Source organism: Procambarus clarkii, chromosome 40, assembly GCF_040958095.1.
Source record: "Procambarus clarkii isolate CNS0578487 chromosome 40, FALCON_Pclarkii_2.0, whole genome shotgun sequence".
Taxonomy (NCBI): domain Eukaryota; kingdom Metazoa; phylum Arthropoda; class Malacostraca; order Decapoda; family Cambaridae; genus Procambarus; species Procambarus clarkii.
The window spans coordinates 38,864,678-38,877,453 of NC_091189.1; the positions used below are offsets into that span (position 1 = coordinate 38,864,678).

A 12,776-nucleotide genomic window follows, 5' to 3' on the forward strand; every position below is an offset into this window, starting at 1 on the left:
AAGAATTGAAGCAGGCAGAAAAATACAAATATTGTAGGTATTTATCATGAGAATGATAAAGCCCAGGGAGATAGGGAGTAGGGAGAAGAGCAAGTGTGGAGGAGGAGGATCACATAGGGTTCACAGATAACAGAAGATCTAATGATCCAAAACAAGAATTTTGTGTAGACCTTCTCAATTATATACAGCACATTCATCTACTCAAGCTGTTATTGACTGGGAGTGGGCATTCAGGCCACCCTTTAACGCATGTTTGCCGTATTCACACTTGCTATATGCACTCATACATCATTCCACTCCCCACAACCCTATCACTAAAAAAAATCTTACATAAAGTAGGTCCGTTTGACTTCTTACATCACTTAATTAAATACACAGAGAAATCATGTTATCGTGATATATCAATGAGAAAATCCACAGGAGCCATGATGAGGATTTGAACCTATGCACTGGTTGTTCCCAGATGCACGCGATAGACGACTACGCCACGACATGGTCAAACGAATTGCTACCAGGGATACTACTGCACCCTCGAGGATTCCCGAGGCTCCTAATGAAGCCAAACCAGGGTTTCACACAATTCCTTCATGCACTCTGGCTCTGTCCTCGAGGAATCCTCAAGAGTGCTGTGTACCTCAGGTTGCAATTCTTTTGACCATGTCATGGCATAGTCATCTAGAGCGTGCATCTGGGAATACCCAGCGCATAGGTTCAAATCCTCATCATGACTCCTGTGGATTTTCTCTCTCAGTTTAATTCCATGATTTCTAGTTAAAATCTTTGATGATAAAAAATCTTAACTTTCTTCAAGATCTTCAAGTCTTTCATGGTTGCATTAGTATGTGAATGTTGTTATCATCATGAATGTTAATAGGAGAATGTGGTCATCGTCCCTGTATAAAATTACATCATAATTACATGATATGTATGCCAATGATGTTCATATGGTTTACACAACTCTATATAATTGTAATGAGGTATATCAGGTTAACCAATCATCAGTTGAATCACAATCATGTATTACGTGTACTAGGAGCCTGCCATCATCTTTGGGTGGAATATTGGTGACTTATGCCATTGTTTCACTCATATACTCTCAGCCACATGGTGCCAATTAGGCCCTATGTCATCGTCCAATGCCCAACACCACTGCATATTATGTTCATATCATTTTCACTACTCTATATGGTTGTAATGAAGCATACCAGATAAATCAATCATCAATTGAAACATTATCATGTGTTATGTGACTTATGTGATTTATCAAGTTATTCAACACACACATTCTTGTAAATAAAGAATAAAGAGAAACAAGTGATAAACATTCAGTGAAACATCCAAGGGGATCACAGGAGTCATGTTTTACGTGACAGGGGATGGCCATGTGTGGACAAGGAGGGAGGGATGGAGGCAGAGCATGTGTGGGCAGGAAGGGAGGAAATAGTGAAGGGTGTATGAGGGGGTATTAAGGGGCCTGGTGACTGAGGAGTATTTTTCCAAATATGAAACATAGTGGAAAAAATTTAAACAAATCTCTCGTTATTTGGCATCAGCGTCATGAAATTTTCATCCCAATATGTTAAGAAATGAATTTTTTACAAATTTGTTAAAAATAAATGCGTGCAAGATGGGCGGCAACTGGTACTGATAATAACGATAATGCCTCCTATTTACTGAAAATCATGGATAAAGAGATTCAAGCACATGTCTGATGCACAAAGAAGAATAGTAATAGCAAGGAGGGTCCACAAAGTGGATATACCGCTGGTGCCACCTGGAGGGCCAGATTTCACGCATAATAATGAGTATGTTATTATGCTGTATTTTATTATATATCATATAAATACATTGCACAATGGCAATATTTCTTATGTCACTTTGTAAAAAAAGCTGACCCCTTTTTTTTTCTTCTTCTGTGTTTCTATGCGGATTTTGTAGTAACTTCTACATCTTGTAGAATGCATATCTAGCACTAAGCATATGTAGTTGGAACGAAATTGGTCAACATGTTAATCCGCCACAGGTGAGAGAAGTTGTGACTTTTTTTTTGAGCAGATTTATTGACAGATCTCAAACTCTATTCTTTTTGTCTCTTTAGGTTGTATTGATGAATGAGGACCAGATGAAGGTCTTATTACTTATATATGGGCAATAAAGTTACTGCAATATATATATGTTTGTTATCCTTAACCTATTCCTATATTTTGTTTTTTGGGGGGTTATTTTTTCTTGACTTCATTTCAACACATATTGACCTACAACTTTCACATATTCAAGTACGAATGCCAAGCAATGTTTATTGCTTGGCATATATTACAAGATATTATATTACAAGGCATATTAATTACTTGGCTAATTACAAGAAAATTAATTAATCAGAAATACCATATTCATTGTTGATGATTTCAACTTCAATTATTTCTAAAAAAGGAATCTCAACTTAGAAGCGACATACAAAATTCAGTTTCTGACCAATTCTAACCATTTTTACATATTATGTGCAAAGTTCTTAGTTCTAAGGTGTCCATATTGTCGTTTAGTCATAAAGCCATAATGTTTCGAGTTATAAATTTTTTGTGTCTAAATTTTGCACATATTTGGATGGCCACATTGAAAAAATGTTTTACAGCAAACTATACTCTCAAACAATATTTTTCAACAAGGAACATGAACGTTATATGCTATTCTGAGACCATAATGAATAAAATAACAATTGGTGACATTTTAATATTTTTATACCTAATTTGAAATTGTGATTTATATATATATATATATATATATATATATATATATATATATATATATATATATATATATATATATATATATATATATATATATGACTGAAAACTCACACCCCAGAAGTGACTCGAACCCATATTCCCAGGAGCAACGCAACTGGTATCTACAGGACGCCTTAATCCGCTTGACCATCACGACCGGACAAAAGGAAGTGATAGCCGAAGCTATTTGAACCACTTTCCCACCGGCACTCGGATGGTAATCTTGGGCATAGCATTTTAGCAAATCACCTCATTCTTTGGGGCACACGTGAGGAACACAAATGCAAACAAGCCTGAATGGTCCCCAGGACTATATGCGACTGAAAACTCACACCCCAGAAGTGACTCGAACCAATACTCCATAGTATGGAGTATTGGTTCTCCATAATACTTTATGCAGTCTCCGTGGTGTAGTGGTAAGACACTCGCCTGGCGTTCCGCGAGCGCTATGTCATGGGTTCGTATCCTGGCCGGGGAGGATTTACTGGGCGCAATTCCTTAACTGTAGCCTCTGTTTAACGCAACAGTAAAATGTGTACTTGGATGAAAAAACGATTCTTCGCGGCAGGGGATCGTATTCCAGGGACCATAGGATTAAGGATTTGCCCGAAACGCTACGTGTACTAGTGGCTGTACAAGAATGTAACAACTCTTGTATATATCTCAAAAAAAAAAAAAAAAAAAAAAAAAAGTATTGGCTTGTTCGCATATACTGTATATATATATGTCGTACCTAGTAGCCAGAATGCACTTCTCAGCCTACTATGCAAGGCCCGATTTGCCTAATAAGCCAAGTTTTCATGAAATAATGTTTTTTCAACTACCTAACCTACCTAACCTAACTTTTTCTGATACCTAACCTAACCTAACCTATAAAGATAGGTTAGGTTAGGTAGGGTTGGTTAGGTTCGGTCATATATCTACGTTAATTTTAACTCCAATAACAAAAAATTGACCTCATACATAATGAAATGGGTAGCTTTATCATTTCATAAGAAAAAAATTAGAGAAAATATATTATTTCAGGAAAACTTGGCTTATTAGGCAAATCGGGCCTTGCATAGTAGGCTGAGAAGTGCGTTCTGGCTACTAGGTACGACATATATATATATATATATATATATATATATATATATATATATATATATATATATATTGTGACGGTAACGCGTTGGTGTTCGGCTGTTTAATGCTAGGGGTATGGCCTCGTCACATAGTTATAAAAAAAAATAGAAAAACTGGAACTTCGTCTGTGGTAAGGTAAGGAGAAGACACACAAAACACAAGTAAACTTTAACAATGAAATTTTAATTACGTTAAATAAATCAAAACATGAAAATAATGCACAAACAAATATGTATAATAAAATCAATGAATCAAAATAATAAGAATACTTAAATGACACAATGAAAGTTACGTTAAGGCAAAATAATAAGAAGTGCAACACAAAAGTTAAGTGGGAGGTGCTGGAATATTGGCTTAAAGCCACCACCTCTCTCAGTACACGCTAACGTCTAGCTGGGAGGAGTGCTGGCTACGAAAGCACGGAACATTCTGAAGACTGATGTTGGGGCGACCCCAGACATCGGGTAGTATTGGGGGGCGAGTGCAGGTGCAGCCAGACCGGCGACCAATCAGCGGAGCCGTAGCGATCAACGGGTAGTTTGGTGGTTGGAGTTCGAACAGGTGGCTGGTTGCATACGTTTCTGCTCACCCTGGCAAGCCTTGCTGGTGCTGGTGTTGTTGGCGTTGTTGGACATTTCTTCCATAGTCTTTTTATATAATTGTGAAGACGTAATTTTGGAGGGAAGAGCAGGCTCAATCTCTTGAAGGAGATTATCGTCACAACTCTCCCCCGAAGCCTGCGGTTCTGGAAGAAGTACGTCGTTATGTGGTGGAGTAATGGATGGAGTCGCTTCTACTTCATAAACTCTGGAGAGGGCATCGGCTATGGTGTTGTCAGAACCCTTGATATAGCGGATCTCCAGGTTGAAGTCTTGTAAATACAGAGCCCATCGTAGAAGACGCTGGTTGGTGAATTGGGCTTGATGTAGGAAGCGGAGAGGGTTGTGGTCTGAGAAGATGGTGGTAGACCTGGCGCCTTGTAGGTACGGAGCGAAGTGTTGGAGGTTCAGGACGATGGATAGTAGCTCCTTTTCAATAGTGCTGTAGTTCCTCTGGTGTGGTTTCAGTTTGTAGCTGTAGTAGCTGACAGGTAGAACCTCCTCGCCTCGTAGTTGCATCAGGACACCACCAACGCCGGTACCACTGGCATCGACATGAAGGACGAAAGGCTTGGTGATATCTGGAGAGGCGAGAATGGGGTTAGAACAGAGGAGGAATTTGAGTTGTTCGAAAGCAACGGTTTGCTGCATGGTCCAATTATACCGTTGCTTGGGACTGGTTAATAGAATTAGAGGTGTGGCGACTGTACTGAAATTCCTCACAAACCTACGGTAGTAAGAGGCAAGACCAAGGAAGCGCAGGAGCTGCTTCCTGGTGGTAGGCTGTGGATACTGTAGGATGGCTTGAGTGTGTGAGTCTAACGGAGCTATGCTGCCACTCCCAATAACATGACCCAGATAACGCACTTTACCTTTCGCGAAAGTGGACTTGCCCAGGTTGATGGTGAGGCCGGCTGTCAGGAGCTTGGAGAACAGACGTCGCAGCTGGAGCAGATGTTCACTCCAGGAGTTGGAGGCTACGACGATATCGTCCAGGTAGGCGTATGTGTTATCCAAGCCCTGGATGACACGGTTGACAGCTCTTTGAAAGGTGGCCGGGGCATTACATAGTCCGAAAGGAAGGCGTTCATATCTGAAAAGTCCAAAAGGAGTGATGAAGGCAGATATTTCTTTAGCGCGCTCCGTTAGACACACTTGATAGTACCCCTTAAGCAAGTCCACTTGGGACAAGTACTGGGCACTACCAATGGCATCAAGGATGTCATCTATCCTTGGCAAGGGGTAAGCATCCTTGACAGTGACAGAGTTCAGTTTACGATAGTCGGTGCACAACCGCACCTTACCTTGGGGTTTGGGCACCAAGATACAGGGTGAGGCCCAGGGGGACTCACAAGGTGTAGCCAGTCCATGATCCAAGAGGTACTGCACCTCAGCACGCATGACTTCCTTCTTGCTCGGGCTGATTCGGTAGAAGGGTTGACGAATCGGCCGGGTGTCGGGGAGCAGTTGGATGTCGTGCTGGGTAACATTACACTCTTGGGGATCATCTCTGAACAACTCTTTATGTTCTCTGAAGATCTTGACGAGAGGTGCACTATGATTATCCTGAAAGTATTTGGGAAGATCATTAAGGATTTCGGAATTAGAAAGCGCTGACTCCTTGTCAGTGCTTTCGGGAGGAGAAGCTGGGAAGGTCTCACTGTGGATGTAGGGTTCTGTGAATGTGGAATAGTTAATCAAGACAGTGGGAGGAGTACCATTATATTGCTTCAGGAGGTTGACGTGGCACAGCTGGGTCTTCCGCCGCCTATCAGGAGTCTCTATCACATAATTATTATTATTCCTGCACTCTTTGACGCAGTAGGGTCCTGAAAATCTGTTTTGTAAAGGTGAACCTGGGATAGGGAAATAAGCAAGGACGAAGTCTCCCGGCTTGAATTTTCTTACTTTGCTGGTCTGGTCGTAATGAGTCTTCATTCTCACCTGGGCTTTCAATAGATTATCATGGGCAAAGCGGTGGACTCTCTCTAGAATGTGCTGAAGGTTTTGAAGAAACTGGGGCACATTCTGATGCTCACTGAAGGTGGCATCTCTGAGAGAGTCTTTGAAAGCCTTAAGGGGAGTACGGCACTTACGGCCGTAGAGCATCTCATAAGGAGATACTCCTAGGGACTCATTGGGGAGACTTCTGAAAATACACATTATTAGGTCAATCTGCTTATCCCAATCCTTTGAGGTTTCACTACAAAACTTTTTCAAGAGTGCTTTGATGGTCTGATGACTACGTTCAAGAGAACCCTGTGAAGCAGGATGATAGGGGCTGGACAATACCTGTTTGATGTTGAACTCCTCCAGTGTCCTTTTGAAGAGATCACTGGTGAAGTTGGTGCCACAGTCACTTTGAATCTCCCTGGGAAATCCGTATTGAGTGAAGATCTTCAGTAGATGTTTGATAACCGTAGCAGCCGTGATGTTCTTCACTGGAACTGCTATGGGAAATCTGGTGGTAGGACACAGGATGGTTAGGATGTAGGCGTTACCTGAACTGGTCCGAGGTAAAGGACCAACACAGTCTATTATGAGTCTGTGGAAAGGTTCCGCAGGCACCTGTATGGGAATCAGTGGTGCTCTGGGAATGGAGACGTTCGGTTTGCCTGCCATCTGACATGTATGACACTGTTTTACGTACTGTTTGACGTTGTTTACCATACCTGGCCAGTAGTAGTCTTGGCGAATCCCATGGTAAGTCTTGTTGAAGCCGTAGTGGGAGAATGCTCCGTGGGCCAGGTGTAGAATAGTGGGCCGCAGGCTGGTGGGAATCACAAGTTGTTCGGTGTTGGCCCAATCGTCCTCCTCCTTCAGTTTACTGGGTCTATATCGGCGGTAGAGCAAGTCGTTCTCTAGGAAGAACCCAGGAATACTGTCGGGTTGAGTCTCAGCCTGGAAAAACAATGGTGTTAAAGTAAGATCTTCCCTCTGCAACTTACGGAACTCCAACTTGGTCAGATGCGGGGGTAGTTTCTGAGGGTCTTGAGGGACAGCGGTAGCAGTAGAGTCAGCTGGCTGTGGACGTGCGGCTTGTGCACGGGTGGTCACGAGAACCGGAGGAGAAACTTCACTCTCTTGAACCTCTGCTGGAACATACTCAAGAATAGGGTTACTTGGCACAGAGTTACACACCTGGGGTTTGTCCATGACGATCAGGTTGGTTGGTTGCAGGTCTTCTGCCAAGTCGTTGCCTAGGAGAAGTTGCACTCCAGGCATGGGAAAAGGCTTTTCCCTGACGGCGACTTGGACTTCCCCGTTCACGTAGGGACAATCCAGGTGGACTCTGGCGAGAGGGTATGGAGTAGTAGCAGTGAGGTCAGTGATGAAGACCGTTTCCCCGGTGTAGACTATGTTGGGCACAGCCGACTTCAAGATGATCGATTGTAGAGCCGCTGTGTCCCTCAAGATCTTCAATTTGAAACGTCCCTCCGGATTTGAACCGTTGGCAGAGACAGTTCCAGTATACAGGTGGTTACTGAAAAGAGAAAGATCATTAACATCAACACCAACATTCATCACAGGCTTACCGGACTTAGGAGGAGTTGGTTTGGGTCGTTGTTGGTCAGTGGTTCCCTTGTATTGAGACTTACCACACTTGTCTATGGTATGTCCATAGAGTCTACAATACTTGCAGTACAGTTGTGAACCAGCTTGATCGGGGCTCACCTTCTCGTAACTGTACCACGACTTCTTACTGGAGGATGGTTCAGGTGTCAGCCGGTGGATGAGGCTGTAAGTGTCAGCCGACTTAGCACACTTCAGGTAGTCGGTTTCTTCTTTATCTGCTAAGTAGAGGCGGACAGGAGGCGGCACACGTCTCAAGAATTCTTCAACAAGCATCAGGTTCACGAGTTCTGTAAAAGTAGAGACATGTGCTGCTTCCAGCCATTTCATGAAATACCTCCGTTTCGTGTTAGCAAACTCGAGGAAGGTAGTGGTACTTGCCTTCAGGTGGTCACGGAATTTCCTTCTATAACTTTCGGTGGAAAGTAGGTAGGCGTCTAACACTGCTTGTTTCAGAGTGTAGTAGTCATTCTCAGACGCCAAAGTACTGAGTGTGACTGCAGCTCTACCTGTAAGATGGACTCTGAGAAGTGTGGCCCATTGGTTGACAGGCCAACTGAGTTGATTAGCAAGGGTTTCAAAGGTGGTGAAAAAAACATCAACTTCTGCTTCTACAAAGGATGGCATTAACTTACTTGCATGTGATATATTAAAACTGACGGGAAGATTGGCAGTAGCTTGCTGGCGTTGGGTGAAGTGTGAAGTTTCCAAGGAGATTTCGCGTTGACGACACTCTAGAGCCAGAGTCGCTTGTTGCTTGTCATGTTCGCGTTGTATTTCCAACTCGCGTTGTTTGGTTTCAAGCTGTACTCTTTCACGTTCACGGAGTAATGCGACCTCGCGTTCGTGTTCTTCTCTCCTCAAGGCAGCTTCGCGTTCTTGTTCGTCTCTCCTCAAGGCAGCTTCACGTTCTTGTTCGTCTCTCCTCAAAGCAGCTTCGCGTTCGTGCTCTTCCCTTCGTATGGCAGCTGCTTCTCTTTGCTGCTCACGTTCAATCTTGGCCAGCTCTAGTTTAAGTTTCATCGTAGCCAAGTCAGTTTTCTCTGCAATATAGTAAGTTTCATGAGTTTCAGAGTCTATCTTACCTTGCTCTAAATAGTAATCCAGCAACAGGTTGTGTAGGTCATTTTTGTTGGCTTGGTAGGGAACTTCTAGTTGATACTCATGTGCAAGAGTTTGTAGTTCAGTCCTCTTGGCACGACTTAAAGTCCCTATTTCACCTGCTGGATTTGCACGGAAAGTTTGGAGACGAAACATGGTGAAATTAGCAAATAAAGGTACACGAATGTTCAATAATGAAATGTCAGAAACAGGACAACGTGGCAACTGGTACCTATCCTGTGTGATCTTTAACAATTAACGTTAAGTGAAAGATATTAAATTAAATCAAGGGCGCAGGAAATCTTGTACCCGGTACTCATGTAAGAGAATAAGGGCAAGAAAATCCTACTAACAAATGAAACAAAGTTTCGAAAACAAATGAAACAGTTAAATGCTTCAAAAGTAAAATTGGTAGTCCAAGAATGTAGGCATACCTTGCCAAGTCTCTATAGGACATAAAGCAAGTTTTTCCCACTGAATTTAATATGATACTTACAGAATTAGCGAACTTTTGTGCTCTGAAAAAATAAGCTAATTCCCTACCGTTGTATGTATCATCATCTCTGACTGACGTGTAGGGGTGCGAGGTGTCAACTGGTGACGAGAACTGCTGCTGAGGTCCCAATTCAGCAACTAAAGTTCGAGCTAGAGGAACTATGGCCCTCTTTGTCCTCCTACAGTCAGATTGCAGAAGATTGGGTACTCTTGACCCGGGGCAGACCACAGTACCAGGGTACCAATATGATGATCTGTCAGAATGAGAAATATTCAAGGGACATAGATGGTAAATACGAGTAATAACAAGGAGGGAGAGATGACCAATTAAGAGTATGACTGCGGCCTACAGTCACCACGTAATCCAAAGTTGTCTCACCTTCACTATATGTTACTCTCGTAATGCACAATACACCGCACCTTATAAAAAATGAAATTGAATGAAAAATAGTAAAGCTACGTTAACAAAGTTAAATACGCTTACCATAAATTACCACTTGGCACCAGTACCTGAGTGAAGCTCCTAGGACAGGCCCCCATATAACTTGTGACGGTAACGCGTTGGTGTTCGGCTGTTTAAGGCTAGGGGTATGGCCTCGTCACATAGTTATAAAAAAAAATAGAAAAACTGGAACTTCGTCTGTGGTAAGGTAAGGAGAAGACACACAAAACACAAGTAAACTTTAACAATGAAATTTTAATTACGTTAAATAAATCAAAACATGAAAATAATGCACAAACAAATATGTATAATAAAATCAATGAATCAAAATAATAAGAATACTTAAATGACACAATGAAAGTTACGTTAAGGCAAAATAATAAGAAGTGCAACACAAAAGTTAAGTGGGAGGTGCTGGAATATTGGCTTAAAGCCACCACCTCTCTCAGTACACGCTAACGTCTAGCTGGGAGGAGTGCTGGCTACGAAAGCACGGAACATTCTGAAGACTGATGTTGGGGCGACCCCAGACATCGGGTAGTATTGGGGGGCGAGTGCAGGTGCAGCCAGACCGGCGACCAATCAGCGGAGCCGTAGCGATCAACGGGTAGTTTGGTGGTTGGAGTTCGAACAGGTGGCTGGTTGCATACGTTTCTGCTCACCCTGGCAAGCCTTGCTGGTGCTGGTGTTGTTGGCGTTGTTGGACATTTCTTCCATAGTCTTTTTATATAATTGTGAAGACGTAATTTTGGAGGGAAGAGCAGGCTCAATCTCTTGAAGGAGATTATCGTCACAATATATATACAGTGGCACCTCGATTAACGAGTTTAATCCGTTCCGGCACCAAGCTCGTCATATGGAGAACCCATCATGGGAAACAACAACAAAACTGTCGTCAGAGGTGTCTGAGAACCAGCGGGAACCCTCGTTAATCGAGTGCAAGCTCGTCAGTCAAGACATTTTCTGCGAGTGGCTTGCTCGTTACTCGAAATGATCGTAACTGGAGCCGCTTGTTGCTCTAGGTTCCACTGTATAATTACAGTATATGGGTGTAAATCCCGAAAAATAACACATGATGAAAAATTTGAGTGTTAGACTACGAAGGAAGAATTGAAACAAGAATTTCCTTAACCCTTAGACCACGCATATTTCTGCGAATATAAGGAGTAAAGTAGCAAAAAATATTTAAATTATGTAAAAATAACTTATAAATGTTAAATAAATCTCCAACTTATTGGCTTCAGTGTCGTGAAACTTTCATCAAAATATTTTCAGAAATTGATATAAGACGAATTTTTTAAAAATAAGAAAGTTTTATTGATAAGGAGAACAGCTCCTAATAACTGGAACCAAAGGATTATGCAGTAATAAAGAGAAGCAAGCACCTGTCCTATGCTCAAAGAAGAACAATAGTAGTAAGAAGTGTCCACAAAGTGGATATGCAGCTAGTGCCTTTATATCATTACTGAGTAATAAATAATAACACAAATAATAATGAATAACTATGTAATATGATCTATTTTGTTATATATCATATAAATACATTGTCCAATGTTAATACTGTATATGTTACTTTCATCAGTCCCAAAATATTTTTTTTTGGGGGGGGGGATTTTTTTTTAAGATTTCAGTTTTTTCTTCGTTTATTATCTAATTTTCTTGTAATCTTTACATTCCTGGAGAATGCATATGTTTTCATAACTATGTGAAGATAGAAAGAAATTGGTCAACAAATAAATCAGTCACAACTCGCGATACTTGGGACTTTTAATTTTTTTGGGCTGATTTTTTTCTATGATTTCAAACTATATTTTCTTTGTCTCTTTAGGTTGTTTTGACAATTAGGGACCATATTAGGGCTATTTCACTTACATAAAGTATACCCCTAAATATATCCCCTAAATCATTATAATTATCCCTATACTTTGTGTATTTAGAGGGTTATTTTTTCTCGACTTCATTTCAACATATATTGACCTACAACTTTCACATATTCGAGTACAAATGCCAAACAATGTTTATTAAAACATACAATTAAATTAACAAATTAAAACTACCGCTATTCATTGTTGATAACTTCAACTTCAATTATCTCTTAAACCAGAGTTTCAACTTTGAATGGCTTCTAAAATTCCAGTTATTAACAGATTCTCACTATTTTGACGTATTGTGTGCTTAGCTGTCTGTTCTACAATCCCATCAGAATGGATTTTCATAAACTTTATACATTTGGAGTTATATTTGGTTTTGGTCTAAATTTGCCGCATATTTCAAATGCCCTATTGACGATTTTTTTTTACAGTAAACTATACTGAAAACATATTTTCTAATTCAATGAAACTGAAGATTATATGCTATTCTGAGAGAATAATAACATTAAATGAACAATTAATGATAGTTCATATTTTTTATTCTGAATTGAAAATCTGAAGTTTTCAATATTAAATTTTAAAATTAATTTTGAATCTCTTGTTTTTCAAGTTATGCTGTGATCATTTAGACAAAGTTGGAGCATTTGCCTAGTTGATTATGCCAAAAAAATTGCAAAGTGTTTGTGCAAGTTTTAAAAACTTATGTTAAAATATTTTTTGTCAAATCATATACAGTGGAACCTCGATTAACGAGTGGCTCTATTAACGAGTTTTTCCAGTAACGAGC

General features: G+C 40.9%; 1 protein-coding gene across 3 annotated transcripts in view; it reads right to left on the reverse strand.

Moving 5' to 3' along the window:
• Nucleotides 1–12,776, reverse strand: part of LOC123758036 (F-box/LRR-repeat protein 20) — a 446,116-nt gene that overhangs the window by 403,879 nt on the left and 29,461 nt on the right. The gene's annotated exons all lie outside the window — the stretch shown is intronic.